Source organism: Taudactylus pleione, unplaced genomic scaffold (genome assembly GCF_031769625.1).
Source record: "Taudactylus pleione unplaced genomic scaffold, aTauple2 ptg000442l, whole genome shotgun sequence".
NCBI lineage: Eukaryota > Metazoa > Chordata > Amphibia > Anura > Myobatrachidae > Taudactylus > Taudactylus pleione.
In genome coordinates, this window is record NW_028284844.1 from 5,319,090 (window position 1) to 5,329,033 (window position 9,944).

The following is a 9,944-nucleotide window of genomic DNA, read 5'->3' on the forward strand; positions in this document are numbered from 1 at the left end:
AGAGGCCATGGTCAGAGGGAGAACTGCACCTGTCATAGAGCTGGTGCAAGTTTTGTTGGTGCAATCGATGGTGCCTCTAAAGACACATCAATCATTATAATGTGTACAGATGGTGAAAGCACGCACATTCAGCTGCACAGATTTACACAAGGGAACAGGGCCGGCAACATAAATCTTGGGGCCTGTCACACTCATGTTTTTTGGGGCCCCCGTCCCTATCCCCTCCCAGTAGGTACATGCAGGCCAGCCATTGGCTCATCCCCAACTTTTTCTCAGCCTCATCCCAACTATGTCTCTCAACCTTAACCTCCTGTGTCTCTCCAGCCTCATCCTCATCTGGGCTGCACCAGCCTCAACCTTCATCTCTCCATCACAACCATGTGTGCCCAGTCTCTTGCCCCTATGTCTCTCCATCTGCAGCCATCCACTCATCTCATATGTGTCTCTCAGCTTCATTCCCCACCCGTGTCTCTCAGCTAGATCACCCCACCCTGTTTCTCTCAGCTTCATCCCTTCCACTGTGTCTCTCAGCTTCATTCCCCAGACTCTGCATCTCAGCTTCATTCCCCAGACCCTGCGTGTCTCAGCTTCATTCCCCAGACCCTGCGTGTCTCAGCTTCATTCCCCAGACCCTGCGTATCTCAGCTTCATTTCCCAGATTCTGCGTATCTCAGCTTCATTCACCAGACTCTGCATGTCTCAGCTTCATTCCCCAGACCCCGCGTGTCTCAGCTTCATTCCCCAGGCTCTGCGTGTCTCAGCTTCATTCCCCAGACTCTGCATGTCTCAGCTCATTGCCCAGACTATGCGTGTCTCAGCTAATTGCCCAGACTCGGCGTGTCTCAGCTTCATACTCTGTGTGTCTCAGCTCATTGCCCAGACTCTGCGTGTCTCAGCTTCATTCCCCAGATTCTGCGTGTCTCAGCTTCATTCCCCAGATTCTGCGTGTCTCAGCTTCATTCCCCAGATTCTGCGTGTCTCAGCTTCATTCCCCAGACTCTGCGTGTCTCAGCTTCATTCCCCAGACTCTGCGTGTCTCAGCTTCATTCCCCAGATTCTGCGTGTCTCAGCTAATTGCCCAGACTCTGCGTCTCTCAGCTTCATACCCCAGACTCTGCGTATCTCAGCTTCATTCCCCAGACTCTGCGTGTCTCAGCTTCATTCCCCAGACTCTGCGTATCTCAGCTTCATTCCCCAGACTCTGCGTGTCTCAGCTTCATTCAGCAGACTCTGTGTGTCTCATATTCATTCCCCAGACTCTGCGTGTCAGCTCATTCCCCAGACTCTGTGTGTCTCAGCTTCATTCACCAGATTCTGCGTGTCTCAGCTTCATTGCCCATACTCTGCATATCTCAGCTCATTCCCCAGACTCTGCATATCTCAGCTCATTGCCCAGACTCTGCGTGTCTCAGCTTCATTCCCCAGATTCTGCGTGTCTCAGCTTTATTCCCCAGATTCTGCGTGTCTCAGCTAATTGCCCAGACTCTGCGTCTCTCAGCTTCATACCCCAGACTCTGCGTATCTCAGCTTCATTCCCCAGACTCTGCGTGTCTCAGCTTCATTCCCCAGACTCTGCATATCTCAGCTTCATTCCCCAGACTCTGCGTGTCTCAGCTTCATTCAGCAGACTCTGCGTGTCTCATATTCATTCTCCAGACTCTGCGTGTCAGCTCATTCCCCAGACTCTGCATGTCTCAGCTTCATTCCCCAGACCCCGCGTGTCTCAGCTTCATTCCCCAGGCTCTGCGTGTCTCAGCTTCATTCCCCAGACTCTGCATGTCTCAGCTCATTGCCCAGACTATGCATGTCTCAGCTAATTGCCCAGACTCGGCGTGTCTCAGCTTCATACTCTGTGTGTCTCAGCTCATTGCCCAGACTCTGCGTGTCTCAGCTTCATTCCCCAGATTCTGCGTGTCTCAGCTTCATTCCCCAGATTCTGCGTGTCTCAGCTTCATTCCCCAGATTCTGCGTGTCTCAGCTTCATTCCCCAGACTCTGCGTGTCTCAGCTTCATTCCCCAGATTCTGCGTGTCTCAGCTAATTGCCCAGACTCTGCGTCTCTCAGCTTCATACCCCAGACTCTGCGTATCTCAGCTTCATTCCCCAGACTCTGCGTGTCTCAGCTTCATTCCCCAGACTCTGCGTATCTCAGCTTCATTCCCCAGACTCTGCGTGTCTCAGCTTCATTCAGCAGACTCTGCGTGTCTCATATTCATTCCCCAGACTCTGCGTGTCAGCTCATTCCCCAGACTCTGTGTGTCTCAGCTTCATTCACCAGATTCTGCGTGTCTCAGCTTCATTGCCCATACTCTGCATATCTCAGCTCATTCCCCAGACTCTGCATATCTCAGCTCATTGCCCAGACTCTGCGTGTCTCAGCTTCATTCCCCAGATTCTGCGTGTCTCAGCTTCATTCCCCAGATTCTGCGTGTCTCAGCTAATTGCCCAGACTCTGCGTCTCTCAGCTTCATACCCCAGACTCTGCGTATCTCAGCTTCATTCCCCAGACTCTGCGTGTCTCAGCTTCATTCCCCAGACTCTGCGTATCTCAGCTTCATTCCCCAGACTCTGCGTGTCTCAGCTTCATTCAGCAGACTCTGCGTGTCTCATATTCATTCTCCAGACTCTGCGTGTCAGCTCATTCCCCAGACTCTGCGTGTCTCAGCTTCATTCACCAGATTCTGCGTGTCTCAGCTTCATTGCCCATACTCTGCATATCTCAGCTCATTCCCCAGACTCTGCATATCTCAGCTCATTCCCCAGACTCTGCGTTTCTCAGCTTCATTCCCCAGACTCTGCGTTTCTCAGCTTCATTCCCCAGATTCTGCATATCTCAGCTCATTCCCCAGACTCTGCGTGTCTCAGCTTCATTCCCCAGACTCTGCGCGTCTCAGCTTCATTCCCCAGACTCTGCGTGTCTCAGCTTCATTCAGCAGACTCTGCGTGTCTAATATTCATTCTCCAGACTCTGCGTGTCAGCTCATTCCCCAGACTCTGCGTGTCTCAGCTTCATTCACCAGATTCTGCGTGTCTCAGCTTCATTGCCCATACTCTGCATATCTCAGCTCATTCCCCAGACTCTGCATATCTCAGCTCATTCCCCAGACTCTGCGTTTCTCAGCTTCATTCCCCAGACTCTGCGTTTCTCAGCTTCATTCCCCAGATTCTGCATATCTCAGCTCATTCCCCAGACTCTGCGTGTCTCAGCTTCATTCCCCAGACTCTGCGCGTCTCAGCTTCATTCCCCAGACTCTGCGTGTCTCAGCTTCATTCCCCAGATCCTGCATATCTCAGCTCATTCCCCAGACCCTGCGTGTCTCAGCTCATTCCCCAGAATCTGCATATCTCAGCTCATTCACCAGACTCTGCGTGTCTCAGCTTCATTCCCCAGACTCTGTGTGTCTCAGCTTCATTCCCCAGATTCTGCGTGTCTCAGCTAATTGCCCAGACTCTGCGTCTCTCAGCTTCATACCCCAGACTCTGCGTATCTCAGCTTCATTCCCCAGACTCTGCGTATCTCAGCTTCATTCCCCAGACTCTGCGTATCTCAGCTTCATTCCCCAGACTCTGCGTGTCTCAGCTTCATTCCCCAGACTCTGCGTATCTCAGCTTCATTCCCCAGACTCTGCGTGTCTCAGCTTCATTCAGCAGACTCTGCGTGTCTCATATTCATTCCCCAGACTCTGCGTGTCAGCTCATTCCCCAGAGTCTGCGTGTCTCAGCTTCATTCACCAGATTCTGCGTGTCTCAGCTTCATTGCCCATACTCTGCATATCTCAGCTCATTCCCCAGACTCTGCATATCTCAGCTCATTCCCCAGACTCTGCGTTTCTCAGCTTCATTCCCCAGATTCTGCGTGTCTCAGCTTCATTCCCCAGACTCTGCATATCTCAGCTCATTCCCCAGACTCTGCGCATCTCAGCTTCATTCCCCAGACTCTGCGCGTCTCAGCTTCATTCCCCAGACTCTGCGTGTCTCAGCTTCATTCCCCAGATCCTGCATATCTCAGCTCATTCCCCAGACCCTGCGTGTCTCAGCTCATTCCCCAGATCCTGCGTGTCTCAGCTTCATTCCCCAGACTCTGTGTGTCTCAGCTTCATTCCCCAGACTCTGCATATCTCAGCTCATTCCCCAGACTCTGTGTATCTCACCTTCATTCCCCAGAGCCTGCATCTCTCAGCCTCAAATTCAGCCCCTGCGTCTCTCAGCCACAACCCCAGCCCCTGTGTCTTTCAGCCACAACCCCAGCCCCTGCGTCTCTCAGCCACAACCCCAGCCCCTACATCTCACAACCCTCAGCCCCTGTGCCTCCCAACCCCCAGGTTCTGTACCTCACAACCCCCAGCCTCTGTGCCTCACAACCCCAAACCCAGCTTGTGTGTCTCAGCCCCAAACCCATCCACTGCATCTCTCAGCCCCAAACCCAGTCCCTGCGTCTCTCAGCCACAACCCCTGCTTCTCTTAGCCACAACCCGAGCCCCTGAGTTTCTCAGCCACAATCCCTGCCCTTGCATCTCTCAGCCACAACCCCAGACCCTGCGTCTCTCAGCCACAACCCCAGCCCCTGCATCTCTCAGCCACAACCCCTGTGCCTCCCAACCCCCAGCCTCTGTGCCTCCCAACCCCCAGCCCCTGTGCCTCACAACCCCCAGCCCCTGTGCTTCACAACCCCCAGCCTCTGTGTCTCACAACCCCCAGTCCCTGTGCCCCACAGCCTCCAGCCCCTGTGCCTCACAGCCACCACAGCGTCTTCATAACCCAGCTCTCCTCCCCCACTGTCTGTGTGTCTCAGCTCATTGCCCAGACTCTGCGTGTCTCAGCTTCATTCCCCAGATTCTGCGTGTCTCAGCTTCATTCCCCAGATTCTGCGTGTCTCAGCTTCATTCCCCAGACTCTGCGTGTCTCAGCTTCATTCCCCAGACTCTGCGTGTCTCAACTTCATTCCCCAGATTCTGCGTGTCTCAGCTAATTGCCCAGACTCTGCGTCTCTCAGCTTCATACCCCAGACTCTGCGTATCTCAGCTTCATTCCCCAGACTCTGTGTGTCTCAGCTTCATTCCCCAGACTCTGTGTATCTCAGCTTCATTCCCCAGACTCTGCGTGTCTCAGCTTCATTCAGCAGACTCTGCGTGTCTCATATTCATTCCCCAGACTCTGCGTGTCAGCTCATTCCCCAGACTCAGTGTGTCTCAGCTTCATTCACCAGATTCTGCGTGTCTCAGCTTCATTGCCCATACTCTGCATATCTCAGCTCATTCCCCAGACTCTGCATATCTCAGCTCATTGCCCAGACTCTGCGTGTCTCAGCTTCATTCCCCAGATTCTGCGTCTCTCAGCTTCATTCCCCAGATTCTGCGTGTCTCAGCTAATTGCCCAGACTCTGCGTCTCTCAGCTTCATACCCCAGACTCTGCGTATCTCAGCTTCATTCCCCAGACTCTGCGTGTCTCAGCTTCATTCCCCAGACTCTGCATATCTCAGCTTCATTCCCCAGACTCTGCGTGTCTCAGCTTCATTCAGCAGACTCTGCGTGTCTCATATTCATTCCCCAGACTCTGCGTGTCAGCTCATTCCCCAGACTCTGCGTGTCTCAGCTTCATTCACCAGATTCTGCGTGTCTCAGCTTCATTGCCCATACTCTGCATATCTCAGCTCATTCCCCAGACTCTGCATATCTCAGCTCATTCCCCAGACTCTGCGTTTCTCAGCTTCATTCCCCAGACTCTGCGTTTCTCAGCTTCATTCCCCAGACTCTGCATATCTCAGCTCATTCCCCAGACTCTGCGCGTCTCAGCTTCATTCCCCAGACTCTGCGCGTCTCAGCTTCATTCCCCAGACTCTGCGTGTCTCAGCTTCATTCCCCAGATCCTGCATATCTCAGCTCATTCCCCAGACCCTGCGTGTCTCAGCTCATTCCCCAGACCCTGCGTGTCTCAGCTTCATTCCCCAGACTCTGTGTGTCTCAGCTTCATTCCCCAGACTCTGCATATCTCAGCTCATTCCCCAGACTCTGTGTATCTCACCTTCATTCGCCAGAGCCTGCATCTCTCAGCCTCAAATTCAGCCCCTGCGTCTCTCAGCCACAACCCCAGCCCCTGTGTCTCTCAGCCACAACCCCAGCCCCTGCGTCTCTCAGCCACAACCCCAGCCCCTACATCTCACAACCCTCAGCCCCTGTGCCTCCCAACCCCCAGGTTCTGTACCTCACAACCCCCAGCCTCTGTGCCTCACAACCCCAAACCCAGCTTGTGTGTCTCAGCCCCAAACCCATCGACTGCGTCTCTCAGCCCCAAACCCATCCACTGCATCTCTCAGCCCCAAACCCAGTCCCTGCGTCTCTCAGCCACAACCCCTGCTTCTCTTAGCCACAACCCGAGCCCCTGAGTTTCTCAGCCACAATCCCTGCCCTTGCATCTCTCAGCCACAACCCCAGACCCTGCGTCTCTCAGCCACAACCCCAGCCCCTGCATCTCTCAGCCACAACCCCTGTGCCTCCCAACCCCCAGCCTCTGTGCCTCCCAACCCCCAGCCCCTGTGCCTCACAACCCCCAGCCCCTGTGCTTCACAACCCCCAGCCTCTGTGTCTCACAACCCCCAGTCCCTGTGCCCCACAGCCTCCAGCCCCTGTGCCTCACAGCCACCACAGCGTCTTCATAACCCAGCTCTCCTCCCCCACTGTCTTCATGTCCAGCTCTTCTACCTCCCCAACCACTGCCCATACCTTGGCTCTCAACCCCAGCCAACACTTACTTTCTGCGTGTTCCTCTTTTCCGGCGGTTGGGACAGGCTCCTCTCTGTCCCAGCAGAGTCCAGGCCTTACTCCGACTCTCTCTGACTGCCCGTGTCATGTCTCTAGAGGCAAGAGGGACACATGAACTGGGCTCCCCATATTTCTGAGGGGCTGGGGCCCCTTGGAATCTCGGAGCCCGGTACAAGTGTCCCTTTTGTACCCTGCTGTCGCCGTGCCTGCAAGGGAAGGACTCTGTAGTGGCATTTGCTATGTGTCATCCCAAATGTGTTATGTGTATTTAAAGCTACAGTATAATTTGGCTGCGATTCTCCTGAGGGGACCAGTATGATTGCCGGCATTCACAATAATGACAGCATAATGTCGACCGGAGAATGCTGACGCAGAAATAATGTTTTAACCATGTTGGCATTAAAACTTTAATCATGTTGGTAAGACTGGGGTCCAGCACCCACATATGAACGTCTTCACAGTAACCACCATATAATGCAGAGATCAAGGCAGTGACTGCTACAGTATATAATGCAGAAAGCAACATAGTGACCACCATATAATACAGAAATCAAGGCAGTGGCTGCCATATAATACAGAAAGCAATGCAGTGCCCATCATATAATGTAGAGAGCAACACAATGCCCACCAAATAATGCAGAGAGCAATGCAGTGCCCACCAAATAATGCAACACATCTGTGCCTCTCATTGCACATTATGCACTGTTCCCACAGTGCAAGACATGTGTATAGTATCCCGTTACACACTACACATAGGAAAAAGCAGGGGGGTTTCCGGTTGCCTGGAAACCCCCCCCCCCTCCCTAGCCCACACCATGACCACAATAGAATAGTAATAGAATAGAATATTACAAATGCTGCATGTTCTTCTAAGTATCACAAATGAAATAATTAGCACCACCTCTGGATATTTTAACATGCGTCAGCCAGTAATAAATACACCTGTACATAAACTAGGAGATCTGGAAACATGCACTGTTAGGGGTGCACTACTATAGACCATCAATTGGGTTAATTATTAATACCATATAATAATACACTATCCAGTGCATAACGAGACCAATATATACATATATGTCCAGGGAAGCGCTAGGTTCTTCTGCTGCTCCCCCAGACTGCCGGATTTGCTCCCATACTCTGAAATGAAGCCCACATCTGAAACAAAAAACATTCAGCTCAGACAGGACTGGAATAAATGTTGGAATTATGACACTCAAAGGTTCAAAACACTTTGTATGATGCATATTAAAGCTGGATAAATGCTGATTATACCCTCTTCATGGACTGGCCACACTCAGAAAATCAAGCATTTGGAAACCCTCCCTCTAGAAATCCTGCATTTGCCTCTGTTACGCGCTGTACAAACAGAGCCGGCCCTAGACAATTTGGTGCCCTAGGCAAAATTTTGACTGGTGTCCCCTAGCAAATAATCCCACCACCAATCTTATGCCGGGTACATATACATACTAGACAATATGATGTCCTATCCGGCCGGGTCGGACGACATATTGGGCACATGGTCTAGTGTGTACTGTGTACCCACTATGTCGCTGATGATGTGCACTGCCGCGCAACATTGACTGCAGGACCTACATGCCCGATGAGCGGCAACGTTAGCGAGGGCCATGCTGCCTAATGCAGCATGGCCCCCGCCGTTGGTTCATCGCTGTCGGCACTGGCAAATGTGTACGCACTTGCCAATGCCGACACCCCACAATACACACACAGAAACATCTATATGGATATAACTATATATATTTATATACAGTGTTGGACTGGGGCGTGAAGGGCCCACGAGGAAAATGCAATGGAAGGGGCCTGCTGAATGGGGTGGCCAGCCATTAAGTAGGTGTGGTCAACAACTGGAGGAGTGTGGCAAGATAACTTTAGGACATTAAAGATAAAAAAAAATTATGAATAGAGGCCAGATTCTTAAAGACAGATCTAACATTCCAAAAAGTGCACAAGAAAGGGGATGCTGGAATTGGGGAGTTGTGGCAGGATTGCTGGCAACTAGGAGAAGGAGCAGAATTAGTAGGAACAGTGGCGGATCTGGGGAGGGACAATTAGGGTCCCTTTTACCGCCATAGTAGTGCCTGTGCTGTGAAAGAGAGATGGAAATGTTTGAGGAAGATATATGGGTGAGGGGTGTATTATGGTATTAATAGGTGGGTGGTGCAAACAGTGACAAAATGGATTATATGGGTATCGGAGGGGATGAAGGTCGAGGCTAGTAGAGAAAGGCTTGGTTAGAAGGGGGTAATAGTGAATAGAAAGGTGTAGATCAGGCATGTCAAACTCAAAATCCCAACTGGGATGAATGTTCAAGGTCTAAGAGTGTGCGGACCGCAAGAAAAAAGCTGTGTTATTTCCCCTCATATAACTTTGTTTCCCACCATACACAAGCCGTCACTTTTTTTGCCTCCAGACACAGGCCAAGTCACTGGAGCTGATTCAGAGCCGGTCGCTAGATGTGATCGCTTGCACGATGTGTATGCAAAATGTGTAGGCAGTGCTACCGCACAGCTATGCGGGGGGGGGTTTGCAAATAATAAAGTTTGCAGCCCTCCACAGTATCAGTGTAGGACATACAGGAAAGTATGTATATATCTCAGTTTATCGTGGGCATGAATCCCCAATTAGTCACTGATCAAAGATAACAATATACAAGTATCACCTATTTTATCCTGATCGGTCCCAAACTGTTTATTATCGGTTTTAGACCCTTCTATTTGTGATTTTGTATTTTCTATTATAGTATTGTATATTTTTGTTAACTTTAGGAGAGAATTTATGTTAGGTTTTGTATTAAACGTTAAGTTTTAGCTCCATTCAATTTATCATCTATATATTATACATTAAGAGAAATAAATTTTATCTAAAGAGTGCCCCAACCAAGGCATATTTGGCCTCTTAGGCACACTGCACCTCTTAAAATTTTGTATTTTTTTGTTTCACTTGCTTTAAGGTTAATAAATGTGGTTTTGTGAATCAGATTTCCATATATTCTCTCTTTGTACATCCTAATGAAGGTCGCTGATCACTTTAATACCTCTTTTCCACCAAAAATCCAGGTCCGACCTGGGTTTTTGGACATAGTTCCAACTCTGGTCAGACCCAGGTCAGACCCATTTACACTGCACCTTCGATCTGGGTTACTCCCAGGTCAGCCCTGTTCACACTGAA